A 14301-nucleotide genomic window follows, 5' to 3' on the forward strand; every position below is an offset into this window, starting at 1 on the left:
ACTAGGGAGTTTTAGATATAGGGGACTCATAGTTCGGAGACGCTATATGCACGGCACATCAAAAGAACGAAGCTAAAGGCGTACAAAGAAGTTTGGGTATTTGGGGTACAATGCCCGAGTTCAAGAACTCGTTATATTAGCGAGTTTTCGAAACCATATATATATATATATATATATATATATATATATATATATATATATATATATATATTCGCCTTCGTAAGGTACGCACGGCCGATAGCGTCCTTCGGATTCCCTATTTCTAAGTCTGGTCAAGCTTTGATGCCGGCGCGCATCAATGCATCGCTGCGACGGCTTGTGCATGCATTCATGAAAAAAAAAAAAAATGAATGAATAAAATAAGGAAATAAATCAAGAAATAGAGAAGGAAACAAACAGAGAATGAATGAAAGAAACAGATCAGTAATGCAAAAATAAAGAAAGCGGTAAAAAAGATAAAAAAGGAACAAATAGATAATGCATATAAATTAAATGAACCAAAGAAATAATGAAACGAAGAACGGAATGAATGATATGAAAGAAAGGATCCGATCGGTTGCGCCAGTAGTCACTCATCAAGCACCGACTCACGGCATCCGCCCCTGGTATTACTGGAAATTTCGACCAATCCTCAGTAGGGGGCACCACAGGGGCGATCGACGTTTCGGCACCTATATAGTGTCGCGGTTGGTGCAATCGATAACCGCATTTAGATACCGCCTGAATCATAACCAGACGCGGGCAATTCCGAGCGCAGAAAAAAAAAAAAATCGTTCGTTTTCGTTACTATAGAGGTTGTTTTCCTTCGAGATGACCTTCTGCAAATACACATAGGCGGGCCCCCGCCTAGCTGAAGGCGTGAGGAGACGTCCTAAGCAAGCCCATGCATCCGTTTTTAACGCGTGATGACGTCGTCACGCGTCCACTGCCTCGGTACCGAAACTGGTTCGATCGTAGAAACAAGTATGCTAACAGTTAATATATTTTGAGGGCGCCGGTATATACTACCGGTATACCGTAACAGCCGGCATAGCGTAAACTATATATAGAAACGCGTTATACGGACCAGCTAAAACAGCACTCACGAAGTCAAGGTCAACACGCGCAAAATTTCCTGTACACTCTATACTTGGCTTCCGTTGTCTGTATATACATAGAAGATGAGCGCTCGTTCTTTATATATATATATATATATATATATATATATATATATATATATATATATATATATATATATATATATATATATAAATTCGAAAAACACTCGCCAGTTCATTTTCCGCCCTTCTTTCTTCTATTACCTTCCCCGGCTATCGGTCAAGTGTTGATAAGAGGAAAAGGTCCTGTCTCTTGACGCAAAAGAGGGCGACATCCGGGCATTGTTGGTGCTGTGCACCGCCTCAAGAATGACAAAAAAAATTAAAAAAAAAAAAAAAAACGAACACTCAGTAATAGGGACAATAGCAATAATATCTTTAAAAAAAAAACGAAGCTAATTTGGAATCGAGAGCGTAATGCACGACTGTACCGTTGTTTGTTTGTTTGTTACTATTACTTTGTTCCAGAAGCCCTACAGGGATGTTTGTCCACCGCCCCCTTTTCTCGTAAGCGCAACCCCGCTATTCAGTGTAAACGCAGCCGCCGCACGGCTGTTCACGCCACGCTGTCGTTGTAACACGTGACTAATACCCACTATGGGCGATTGGCTAAGAAGTGGGTGGATCGTGGAATATTCCAAATTATAATCGGAAATAAAATTTTCAGGACTGCTACAGAGTAAGTGCCACTGAATGCTGAAACTGCGTGTTGAAATTAACGCAATAACAGAAGGAAGAATCAACAATCATTACATTGATGTAAACCCACACAAACGAAAACGGAGAAAGAGATGCAAATTGAACGGGGCATCCGGTTGGATTAGTATTCATTTAATACCTCATTATTAAATTAGAAAATCCTATTTAAGTATTCTTCCCTTTCTGTACCTACTTACGCCTGATCCATGGCCGAGCCCCCGTAGTGGGTTGTGCCATACATTTAGGCACCAAACCAAGCCGACTGGACTCTATAAGATGTTCCTGGACAGCGGAGCAAGACATCCCTGCGGCTGCACCCAAGAGCAGATCGCCCCAAACAAAAGAATAACAGATATACTGTTAAGTCCAAGCCAAGTGCTCGAAGAAGGTAGTTCCAATAATCTTTTAGAGATTGCTTCAGGTCACAAGCCGTTCGTTACGTTTCACGGCCGGTACGCGGGTGCCTGCACGGCCAAGGACGAAACGCCTGTCCGTCAAAACTATCCCGAACCTGTCGGGCCAAGAAGAAATCCATCAAGCTTCCAACAACGCCAGCAAATGTGCGAAACTCCGATAAACTGAATACAAACGACGAAGACACGATGAATCCAACAACAGTCGAGCGCCTCTGCAACGAATGGATAACTGTGCCTCGGTTCTATTGTGAGCGGTGCTGCTCGCGACCTTTACTACGAAGTGACATGTATAACGAACAATTTCAAGGGGGGGGGGGAGTACTTCGTTAATAAAGGATTTTGACTGTACGCTGTACACTGAATACGCTGACAGTGTTTGGGACCTGCATCTAAAGATGTGACACCCGCCGTATAGAAATGGTGCAAACTAAAGCGCTACGATTTATCCACCACGCGTATGCATAGACATATGCGTCTGTACCTATAGCTTGCGTAACCGTCGCGATCTCGACTGCCCTCAGTGGAGTCCACGTCTCAAACTTCATAGGCTACGCATGCTTTCCTAATATTGTCACCAACCGAACAGAACTTGAGATTCACTCCTACGCGCAGTGCAACAAAACACGACAGACTCGAGGCAAACACGAAAGAAAAGTAATAAAGCCCTAACCAGAACAAACGCCTATCATTACTTTTTTTTTTTTTTTCGGAAACAATTTTGGAATGGAACTCACTTCCACTTGACGTGACGCAGGCGGCGTCACGAGAATCCTTTCATTAAACAGTGACTCGTTTTCAGTAGTTGTTTGCATTTACTTGTGTGTTACTTCTAAGGGTCGTTATGTCTGTGATTCTGTTTACATTTTGATGGTTTGCTGTAGTGGCTTATGCACCCGCGATCTTATTCTGCTTATTACTTATGCTTGTTATGCTTGTCATTCATCAATCTGCCTAGTTAGTTTATTATAACACTCCTTGATGCTTGATGCACGTGTTCATTTCTGTATTTGCTCACGAGGTTGTACCACTCATGCGTTGGTTACCAGAAGGCTGCTGGCGGTAATGAATGAATGAATGAATGAATGAATGAATGAATGAATGAATGAATGAATTGTACAACTGTAACGTTCGCAAAAAATACCACAACTCCTTTGCTACCCCTGTTTCACGTCTTCTTTGGAGAGAACAATTAGATCACCCATAGCAAACTCGCGAAAAGCACAGCGCTCGAAATATGCGATACATGACGAACTATTCTCAGTTTATACTATTGTTACTTAGAGTAGAGGCCCGTATACCGCCGACCACCACTCCACGTCTTGGCGCTCTTTGGCCATAGCTGGCCCTTGCGCCACAAAACAACATATATCATCACCACCACTTTGGCTTAGACTGTGTGACGTCAGGAAACGACGGGCACAAACGCGTCGTCGGCTTTGAAACAGACCACATCGGACGTGCCGCTCCGCGCGCTCTGACAACCAAACGTAGCAGCAAAGGCGTCGCCGTTAAATCGTGTCCGCAATTACTACAATCGCACGATAAAAAGCAGCAGCAAACCGCCAAGACGCACAACAAAACGACGCATGGCGGCGAAGACGCATTACCAGCTCAAGGAATCACTTCCGCTGTTTGCAGTACACAAAACCATGGCCTTCGAGATCCGCACACTTTACCCGGGGAGTGCCAGCTCATTTCGTCCCCGCTCAGTGTTGCCAGACTACTGCGCGGTTTATTGCTGCCATAAAATTTTCACATACAAACTTTTCTACCGCATCGAATGCGCCCCTTCAACTAGGCCTGAGCAGACGACGTAAAAACCCATGACGTCACGACAAGCTGTCGCGAGAAGGTGACAGCCGCGTTACCAGCCGTCTTTCGTCCTAGCGATGTATCCGGCTTATCGGGCCTCCTGTTTCGGTAATCGTTGGCGTCCAAATCCACGTCCCATAGAGTGGCGCCCTCTGGATTTAAAATGCTTGCCTTAAACGCTATGCTTCCGCAGGTTGGATACAGTGGAAGCGATTTCGGGAGCCCGAAACACGTCACAGGTTACATTTTGGACACCACCTCTAGAAGCTGCTTTTAGGGGCGAAGCTCCTTAGGGCGTGGGTCTGTCCTTCCTCCGATGTACCATGTAGCTACCTGTAGTAGTTTTATGAAGTGTTCACTAGATGGCGTTCCGGTTCCGCTTCCACTTCCGGTTCCACTTTGCGCAGGTTCGGTGCGAACGCGGGCGAAACGCCGACGGCGTCGACAACAGTTCTGCGCGTTGCTGGTGCTGCTGCATGTCCAAGTTTATACAGCTGATAAAACTACCTTGAGTCGACCCCATGGCTGCTTCGCATACTACTCAGGGTTCCCCTACGGGAAGATGGTGTAATTTTCTCTCTCGTTCCCGACGCGCGCTCTCTTTATCTCTCGTCCGTAGCTGTGGTTTACCCGAATGATCCCCCGGTGCTTCGCCCACTCATCATCATTCACTTCGTGGATATGCTGTGATTTTTTTTTTTTTTACCTAATGTTGAAGCGTGATTTAGTAGTTTGTAGCTCAGCCATTTTTTTTCTCTCTCTTTAGTGTCCATGTAAAGATTAAAGGGAAAAATGAAAATGAAGAAGATAAACGTAATAGCAGGAGCCAGATACCCACAGCAACACAATCTTAACGACGGTGCTCACCAAACAACAGGGACGCGCATGGTATACGAATGAGTGAAGCAAGCCAGCAGGTTGGGAACTACATAATGAAACGAAAGCTGCGATTTTTCACTCGCTGCAAGTCGTGGTACAAAAGGCAAACACATGTCGAAAAATATTTGAACAGATGGTGTTTTTCGAACCACGCAAATTTGCTTTGCCTCCTGCCGCGCGTCCTCCTCCAGTACGCCAATTGCAACGTTGGAATCAAAACGCAGTAATTATTTAAAAAAATGCCGGTTAACCAAATCTCAGTTAATTAGCGAACGGAGTGTGACGGCTGCTCGACTGTCCAGTGTCGGTGGTGCTGAAAGAACGGATAATGAAGAAATCATTATCATATCGCTTAAATCCCACTTTAGAAAAAAAAAAGTATATGCTTCCATTTAAGTAGATCACGGTGTACTACGAGTGCAGCCCTGTAATGCAGTTTTTTTTTTCTCTTCTCTGACAGTCACGTGCTTCGGCCTTCAACAAAATAGGGCACGTCAATTTCGACGATGTGCATCACGTAAACATCCGTCAGGCAACCGGTGAAAGAAAGAAAGAAAGAAAAAGAAAGAAAGAAAGAAAGAAAGACGGAAGTCGAGAGACGGGGTATAAACACTCGGTGTACTGCGGTTCTGCATTTGGTAACTGCAGCTGTTCCCGCCAGCTGCAGCTGCACACTACATGGAACTTGTGGAACGGGTGCGTCAAACACAGACCTGGGACCCTCGTCAACGCTATTAATTCTCTCTCGCTTTTTTTTTTTTTTTTTGCTTTTTGTTTCTTACATCGCAAAAATGTGAAAACACGGTAGTACGGAGACGACGTCTGCTCCTTCTCGCTTAGTATCAAAATAGGGTAACTGAAACAAAGCTACACACATTGCAGCACAAAGTCGGGCAAACGTACGTGCTTCAACCGCACCTCAATTTGGAGGGTAGCAAACCGGACGTTCGTCTGGTTGACCTCCCTGCTTTTCCTCTCTTCGCTTTCTCTCTCTCTCAGATAAAATGAAAGTAGCAAATTCGGGGACGCTGGGCGCAACCTCTTTCCGGCCCTTCCCTAATTTCGTCCCCACTCCAATTGTTGCACACCTCGATGCGATCGAGCGGGTGTATCTGGGAGAATCTGGACAGTCAAAGTTCCGATGACGATGTCGCATTCCGCCCGCGTTGGCGTTTGGAGCAAATATTAGGGGACGTATAGTCGCCCCGCGAGCCAATCAGCGCTGACAAAATGGCGGAACTTGAGAGCGTTCGGAACAGCGCTCGATAAATGATGCATTAAATAGAAGAAGAAAAAGAAGAAGAAGAAGAAAAGGCGACCGTGACGTGGGTCAGCCTCCTGCAACTGCTTCCGCCTCTAGCAGTGCGCAAAAGCATGGCCTCCGTGATTGGCTTCCGCTACTGCCGAGGGAGGCTTTATCTTGTCCCGGAACAATAATCGTCACCTTCCGTACCTTTACGTTCCTTACCGTTCCGCGCACGGTAGTTCCGGGGCAGGAACGGCGTTCCGCGTCATCAGCGTGACATTGCGTAACTGACAGGACAGCAGCTAGCGCAAACATTTTAAAGAGAGGAAACGCAAGCGAGACGGATGACGATGATGATGTTTGGGGAACAAGCTATCTTTTTTCCTTCTTTTTTTTAGACTGTGGTACCTATAAAAGAGATTACGAACAGCACAAACCGGCTTTCTGCCCGACAAACGACGTTCAGTGTTTACCGCGAAGTTTGTTACCTACACCATCCTGGCCACAACAGCAATAACGCCCGCGGGTCAGCGTCCGGCGTTTTACCTTCTCGTACAACGTCCTCTCTTCCTAAACGCTCCTCGCTTACACAAGATTCGCTCATTTCCGCGCAGTTTCTCCGCCTCCTCCGTTTCGTTCGCTCGAACAACTCGCACTTGGAACGTCCTCCGCATCGCACCCGTCGCTCGTTTTCCCGTAACCCAGCGTCACATCGCAACGCCACCCCAACGTAGCACACACACTCTCTCAATTATATCTCGCTCCCTCCCCCCCCCCCCTTTGTTCATAACCTTCTTCTTTTCTTGCCCTTTCCTCAGCTTTGCACGCCTCGCTTGCTCTTCGAGTCGGTCGGGGCCGACTGCGGAGGTACACTGTAGCGGCAGAACCCGCCGAGCGCCCGCCATGTTCTTCGTCTCTCAGCGACACCTCCTCCTCCTCCTCTTCGCGGTTGCGTGGGTCTCGCGGTTCTTTTCGTCTCCACCAGGCGGGCGTTATTAGTAGCGTTTCGTTTCGCCCCCCAAACTTAGCGCCCCTCGGCTTCGCGAGCACCTCCGGGGCCCCACCCCGCCCTCCCTCTAAATGCATCTATCTAGCTCTCTCTCTCTCTCTCGCTATCCTCACTAACAGCGGTGACTGCAGCCCCCCTTCTACCCTCTCTATCAACGTACTTCTTCCTATCTCTCTCCTGACTAGCAACAACAGTATAGTGGTGAATGCTGCGCTCGCCATGGTTGCCACGGGGGGAGGAGGAGAAGGACGTCCCGCGTGGTGCGCGCCACATCCACGTCGGCGGCCGTTCAACTCGACGGAAGCACGTACGGCGCCCGCCCCTGCTTCTTCGAAGGTCGCGGCTTCTTCCTGCGCGACCCGATGACTGCTTTCACGGGAGAGAAACGGTTGACGAGTTCGTCGCGGTGCTTCGCGAGGCGAGGTGCCCGCAAGGATCGACGACGGCCCATCTGCCGTCCCACCGGATCGGATGGCCAACGTTTAGAGGCCTACTGCAATAAAATTTCCGGCCACGCAATGAAAGAGAGTATATATATATATATATATATATATATATATATATATATATATATATATATATATATATATATATGTGTGTGTGTGTGTGTGTGTGTGTGTGTGTGTGTGTGTGTGTGTGTGTGTGTGTGTGTGTGTGTGTGTGTGTGTGTGAGAGAGATAGGGAGAGTCAAGTTCCAAGATAGTGCACACATCGAGCACCTTCTAAGCGAAATTTCACGCTTGAAATACCATAGGATGCGTTGTGAAAAGCTCGTAAAGAGACGTTTTATTTTTGTAGAACTGTATTTTTTGACACCGAAAAAGAAAGAAAAAAATACCGCTCGCCGGAAGTGCGCATGACTGAGACCGCGCTGCTCTTCGGCATCACCTCCCGAGATTATTACCTCCGAGAAATCATGCTCTTCCGAGAAATTATGCTTGTTCCGAGAAATTACGCTCTTCGGCATGACCTCCGAAAAATGCTTGTGCGGCATTTATATATACATACACATGCTAGTCATCGTAACTGCAACAGATTTAGGCCAAAGCTAAACTCCCTTGTAGTTGGCTTGCACATACCTCTTCCATGCACGGTGCTCGGGGGCAGTATATTTGTAACGATCCGTTTCACTTTCCACTCATCTGTTCTTATCGCTGGTCGAGCCGAGTGGCTGCGATCCCAGCGATAACGGAAAGCGCGGCAGCATCCGAGCCAATGACGAGGGGTGAAAGAAATGAAAGAAAAATTAAACGGATCGTTACAGAACAAGGTTTCAACACAGATCAAACTACCATTTTTTTTTTTTTTACTTCCGTATTGTAGAGCGTCCCAGCACCCAACGCGTACTCCACCTCGGCTAAACAAATGAGACAGTAGGTACGTTCGATTCGCCTGCACCGCCTGAACCAGTTCACGAGGTGCCGCACCCTGCCATTCGTTACAGCGGTGCCGCAATGGCGTCCGCTGAACCACGCCGTTCGTTTCAAAAGATGCAGGAAAGGTGCAGGGCTGGTTCATGGTTTTGCTGCACCCCCTCCACTGTCGGTGCCGCCTTGGTGCAGGCGCACAGGTGCACGGCAGAAGCGCAGCAGACGACACAGCACACGGGCGTTATCGCAGTTAAAACCCCGCTTATACACGTCTGATGTATCTACGCAAGTGTGGTGTGTATTTACGCCTCAGAAGGCGATCATACCTGTCGTTCAGGACCTCTCAAACTTACGCAATCCGTGCATATTAGTCGGACATAACATAACGCGCCTGCACCACGTCTGCACCTTGACACTCGTTTTGAGTGTCGCGCTGTGCCTGCACCACAGAAATCGAACTGCACAATTTCTGAACTTCTAGTGAACCGCCGTGAACTGGTTCACAGTGGTGCAGGCGAATCGAACGGACCTAGTAGCACTCCACCTCGGAGATGCTCACTGCGCTTCACAACATATGGCATCCGAGATCGGCGCAGCGCGTGATCTTTACGAGCCGCTCGCTGGTCTCCGAGGCTATGCATGATAATCCACAAAATTCTTGCAAAAGTGTGGTACTTTTTTTTTTTTTTTCACTCGAGAGGCGGCGCGGGGCTCAACCGAAGTCGCGGCGTAGTGGTTAGGGCGCCAGCCTCCTCGGCTTCGAGAGGTCGCTGTTTCGAGTCCCAGCGCAGCCGAAAACCCGCCGGTAAAACGGGTACAAGAGCATGGAGTGGAGCAAGAACTTCCAGTCGAGGATGGTTTGATAATAATACGGGGGGAGGGGGTTAGTACCACAGTGTTTTACTTCATTGTCAGCTACGTGCGCTATGAATTAAGGGCGTTGTACCACGGCTGGTTGGTGTTCCCGTGGTACAACAAATAACAGTGCGCAATCAGACAGGGCCGACAAGAAAGGACGGAGAGAAGTGCAGAATTCAATTTAAAAATTCCCCCCCCCCCCCCCCCCCAAAGGCAGTAAACATGGCATATGCGTGATTTCACAATCATCAAGAAATGTCAAAGGCGACAGCATTGTGAGCACGAACGAAGATTCAAGCAGATTTGGTTGGTGATAATTTAAGTATAGGCAGACTACTTATCACGTCCGTACGTCCCCCACCAAAAAAAAAAAAAAAAAAAAAAAAAAAAAAAACGAGAGAAAGAACCATAGCTTGTAAGTGAAAGAGCATAGCAGGCTTACTAACGCCCCCCCCCCCCCCCCCCCTTTCAATAACCTTGCTAATTGCGGCGACTTTGATTATGATTCTGGTCTGATCGTTCACGTGCCTTTCTATCACCGCGGTATCTTCCGATGAGCTGCCGATGATAAGGGATAGAATAGAGCAAGAGGTATCCTTGCATTATACTGACCCAACGTACACTCTGTTTCGCTTTGACACCAAAGTGAAGCGCGCGGGCACGGTCATGGTATACGTACGTCCACTATTGATAAAGTAACGAGAAACTATAACGATAAAGGAGCAGGGAATAAACAAACAGAAAAAAGAATGACAATCTCGCTCATTCCCCGGCTAGCTGCCGCATTAGCAACGCGGAACTTTGATGCCAAGATGCGACGGAAGAACGCAGCAGTCGAGTCTGACGCAAGCGGCAATAGATTAGATAGCTGGGGCGATATCAGCAGCGTACGTTACGTAGCCTGCGACACCCCGGAGGGCCACGAGAAGTCGCAGTCAAGTCTGCCCCCCGCTAAATCGGCGAAACACCCCTCGAGCAATACACGAAAGGGAACACGCAAATTGCTTTCAAAAGGCCGTAGTGGCCTAAACATCTCCCCCTTCACACTTAAAAAGTGTTTTATCAGACTGAATGTCAGATCACGATGTAATCGTTGCTTAAATATGATTTCCGTGTTCACTCGCACATTGCTGACGACCGTAGACAAGAATCTCCGGCATTCCGAGTGATCATGAAAAACGTCATCATGATAAAAAGGACACACACACACACACACACACACACACACACACACACACACACACACACACACACACACACACACACGCACACACACACACACACACACGCACACACACACACACACACACTTATTATTGCGATAGCAATTATATGGACACTCCAAAGCAGATTTCTGCCGTCGTCGTCGCCGTGAGGTTCCGTATGACGTCAATGGAGATGAAATCGTCGCCGCGCGCCGCCGAACGCTGTATGTGCGCGTGAAAGGGCGCGAGGGACGCGCGCTTTCACGGGGAGTGAACCCACGGCGGCGAACAAACGCGCGTTCTGCGCCGTGCTCCCTTAAGGGCTGCAGAAGTAGGCGTCTCTTTCCTCCTTTACAATCACCATATATGTAGAGAAAACGCGCCTTCTTCCGACGCGCGAAAGGCCGTGAGGGGGGGGGGGGAGGCGACGTTGAGCTGCGGCACCAAGTGTCTATTTATACCAGAGGCTCCGGCAACAGTCACCAACGCCGCACGCATTTTGCGCGAACGTGGGCAAAACGCCGACGGCGTCGACAACAGTTCTGCGTGTTGCCGGTGCTGCTGCATGTCCAAGTTTATACAGCTGATAATGCTACTATCATTACTCCGTATAGCTCTCTACAAATTTGCTATCGCAATTGATGCTTCGCCTTTCAGGTGAAACTGAGACAACTTTTTCTATCCGCTGTCGCACAAGCGAGCACAGGGACCGCGGAGCGGGTCACACGAGAGTTTCCCTCTCTCTATATTTCAATAGGCATCATCTCGAATGTCACGACGACACCGCGGCTGTCTTCCCATCGTAGCGATAACCGTGCTGCGTCATATATACGCTCGAAAGGCAACGCCGCTGCACTCTCCTTCAAATCGTCGCGATTACCATGGGGGCATTAAAAAAAGAAAACGGCGCTATCTAAAGGACGATAACGCGGGGCGCCCGCCACAAACTGAAAGAGGACGGGCCCGTCCTCAGGTCGCGGCGCTCGAAATGTACGCACGCACTGCAGGCGGATGACGACGCCCCCAGCGCGCAATATATACACAAAATACTACACGCGCTCGCACGAGTTATCTATAGGGACATTTAAGGGTTATCGCGCGAGCGGCGCCCTCAGGCGGCTAACAATCGCACTACAAGGCGAAGGTCGGTTTGCGACACGTAACCTTTTTCTTGTCCTTCTAGGAATCGCCTCGCCTTTTACGCAAGGGGAGCTGACGAAGGAGGCGCGCAGGAGTCACTCGGGAAAAGCATGCGCACCGAATATATGCGCCGTTGTACTATACCTTTGTCGCATAGTTTCCTATTAAATTTACGTTGTCATTACAAAAGCGTAATTTACTAACACGCTTCGACTTAATATTCCATACAATTTCCTTTTAAAGTGATTATCATGAGGGACACTAAAAAGCAGGCGCGCCCTTTTCGAAACGAAGCGCCATCTGTACGACCGAACTTAATGACTTCGCACGCAAAAGCTCGCCGCTTCGCGTTCACACGAAGAACACATCCTTAATGCCACATGTAGCATTTTCTGGTGCCCGCCTGGATGACGTGGTCCGTATTAAGTCTCTCTCACATACCAACTCATACTCCTCTTAGTTGAAATTACTCAGCGACCATTACAAGGTGCCGTGTAAACCTTTCCGATTCTCAAGGGTATGATATCCATTTCTAACCTCAGAAGCAATATCATACTATTTATTCCCTGTTCGGCTGATTTGACGACCCCATACTGGACGTCAACGCACCAAATCTGGTGGAGCGTTCCCTTGGTCGATATGGCACATTTCGAATTTCACAAGAAAACCCAAAACCACACTCTGTTCGAACTACTCTACGAGTCCTTACTGTGCGCCTGTATAAGCCCAACTCGTGCACACGTGATTGATGCGGTCAGTTTCAAGTCTGACACGCCAACTCGTACCACGCTATCCCAGTGATTCAAGGATCCCTTTACTGGTCGTCATGCAGCCTTTCCGGTGCCGACGTGGTACAGATGTGATCGACTTCAAACATCCGATGCCAACTCGTAAGACCCCCTCACGTGACGCCACGCATAGCCTTCTCGGTACCGACGTGATGTGTATTTCAAGTCTCACGTGCCAACACGCACCATTCTCTATTTCAATGTGTGAACGATTCCTCGATCCAGTGCCGATGTGAATGATGTGACCCACTTCAAGCATCCCGTGCCAACTCATATCCGTTTTTTTTTTTTTTGCATGCACTTGATGCCGCAAAGCTTTTCCCCGCACCCACGTGGTCGACGCAGTCCCGTTTCGATTGTCACGAGCCCACTTACACCATTCTGTTCGAATGTCTCTCAATGATCCCAGCCTCTCGATCGCCGACGTGGTTGATGTGATCCACTTCAGGCATTCCATACCTTCTGATCGTACGACTTGCTTCTTTCAGAGGTGACCACTTGGTTGGCGCGGTCCGTTTCAACGCTGTTGTCGTCCACTTCAAGTCTCGGGATGTCAAATCACACCATTCTCTGACCGAACGACCTAACGATCCCTCACTGGACGTCACGCAGCTCTTCCGGCGCCGACGTGTTTGAAGTGGTCCAGTTCGAAGTTCAAGAATGTCCAACGGAACCACCTTAAGTATACTTCCTCTAAGGTATCAAACTGCAGATTAAAAACAAGCCACCTCCGCATGTTACTGACTGTAACTGCTGCTGGATACGCATTGGTGCTCCCGGGTATTGGGTATACAACAACATGAACACGAAACTTTCGTGTGCAACTCGTCGAGCGCACTCGAACGTTGCAGCTCATACACACAGACACACACGCACGCACGCACGCAAGGACGGCCACGGGCTGACTGCATGCGGCGTGAATTCACGGGGTGATAGTGAGAAGCGAGTTTTCGGAGAAAACGATAATGAGATAAAGGTGTTCCCGGCGCACCCACCGAAGATCGCGCCGGGAGAAAAAAAAAAAAAAAAGAGAAATAGATAAACGGGGACGACATGTTGCAAAAGAGGCATACAGTGACTCAGCGTGGGACGACCGCATGCGGGCAAACCGACAAAGACGCAATCCGTATATGTAATCATCGGCGGCAGTCGCCGCGCAAAGATCAGGGGCCGAATTCACAAAGCTTTACTGTCGTAAGTATTCTTTGCCATTGGCCGGCCGCCTCAGATACTACGTCTCGCATCCGGATTGGCTGAAATTCTTGCGAACAATTCTAGCGTAAGAAGGTTTCGTGAATTCGGGCCCAGATTTTTTTTTTCGTCTTTATCTGGAGTTGTTGCGTTGACAGATCATGCACATGTTCCAACTCGCGCCCAGTTCATCGCTATACTTGTGCAGAGATCAAGAGTCCAACGTATACACGCCGCGTTTCGACGGCGTGCACGGCGTTTCTACACATTATCGGCACGTATTCGGCTTCGCCGTGAAAGTCATTCGAAAAGCGTTACTGCACTCGGCGACAGAACAGCGCCGCGGAAGCGAGACTGCAGGCGGATTCTGAAGGGTCACGGCCAGGGGGGGGGGGGGGGGGGGGGGGACTCCCGAAGGCGTTGCACTGGGACCACAACCGCACGGCTTCGAGATGAGTACGACACAGATCAATCCGACCATCACCGTGCGCGCCCTCGCAGAGATGTACGCATCGAAGCCGACGCATTCCGTTCCCGACTGCTTTGTTCGAGACACCATGCGCAGGTTGGTTACCTCTTAGAACACGTCAC

Source organism: Dermacentor silvarum, chromosome 10, assembly GCF_013339745.2.
Source record: "Dermacentor silvarum isolate Dsil-2018 chromosome 10, BIME_Dsil_1.4, whole genome shotgun sequence".
Lineage (NCBI taxonomy): Eukaryota > Metazoa > Arthropoda > Arachnida > Ixodida > Ixodidae > Dermacentor > Dermacentor silvarum.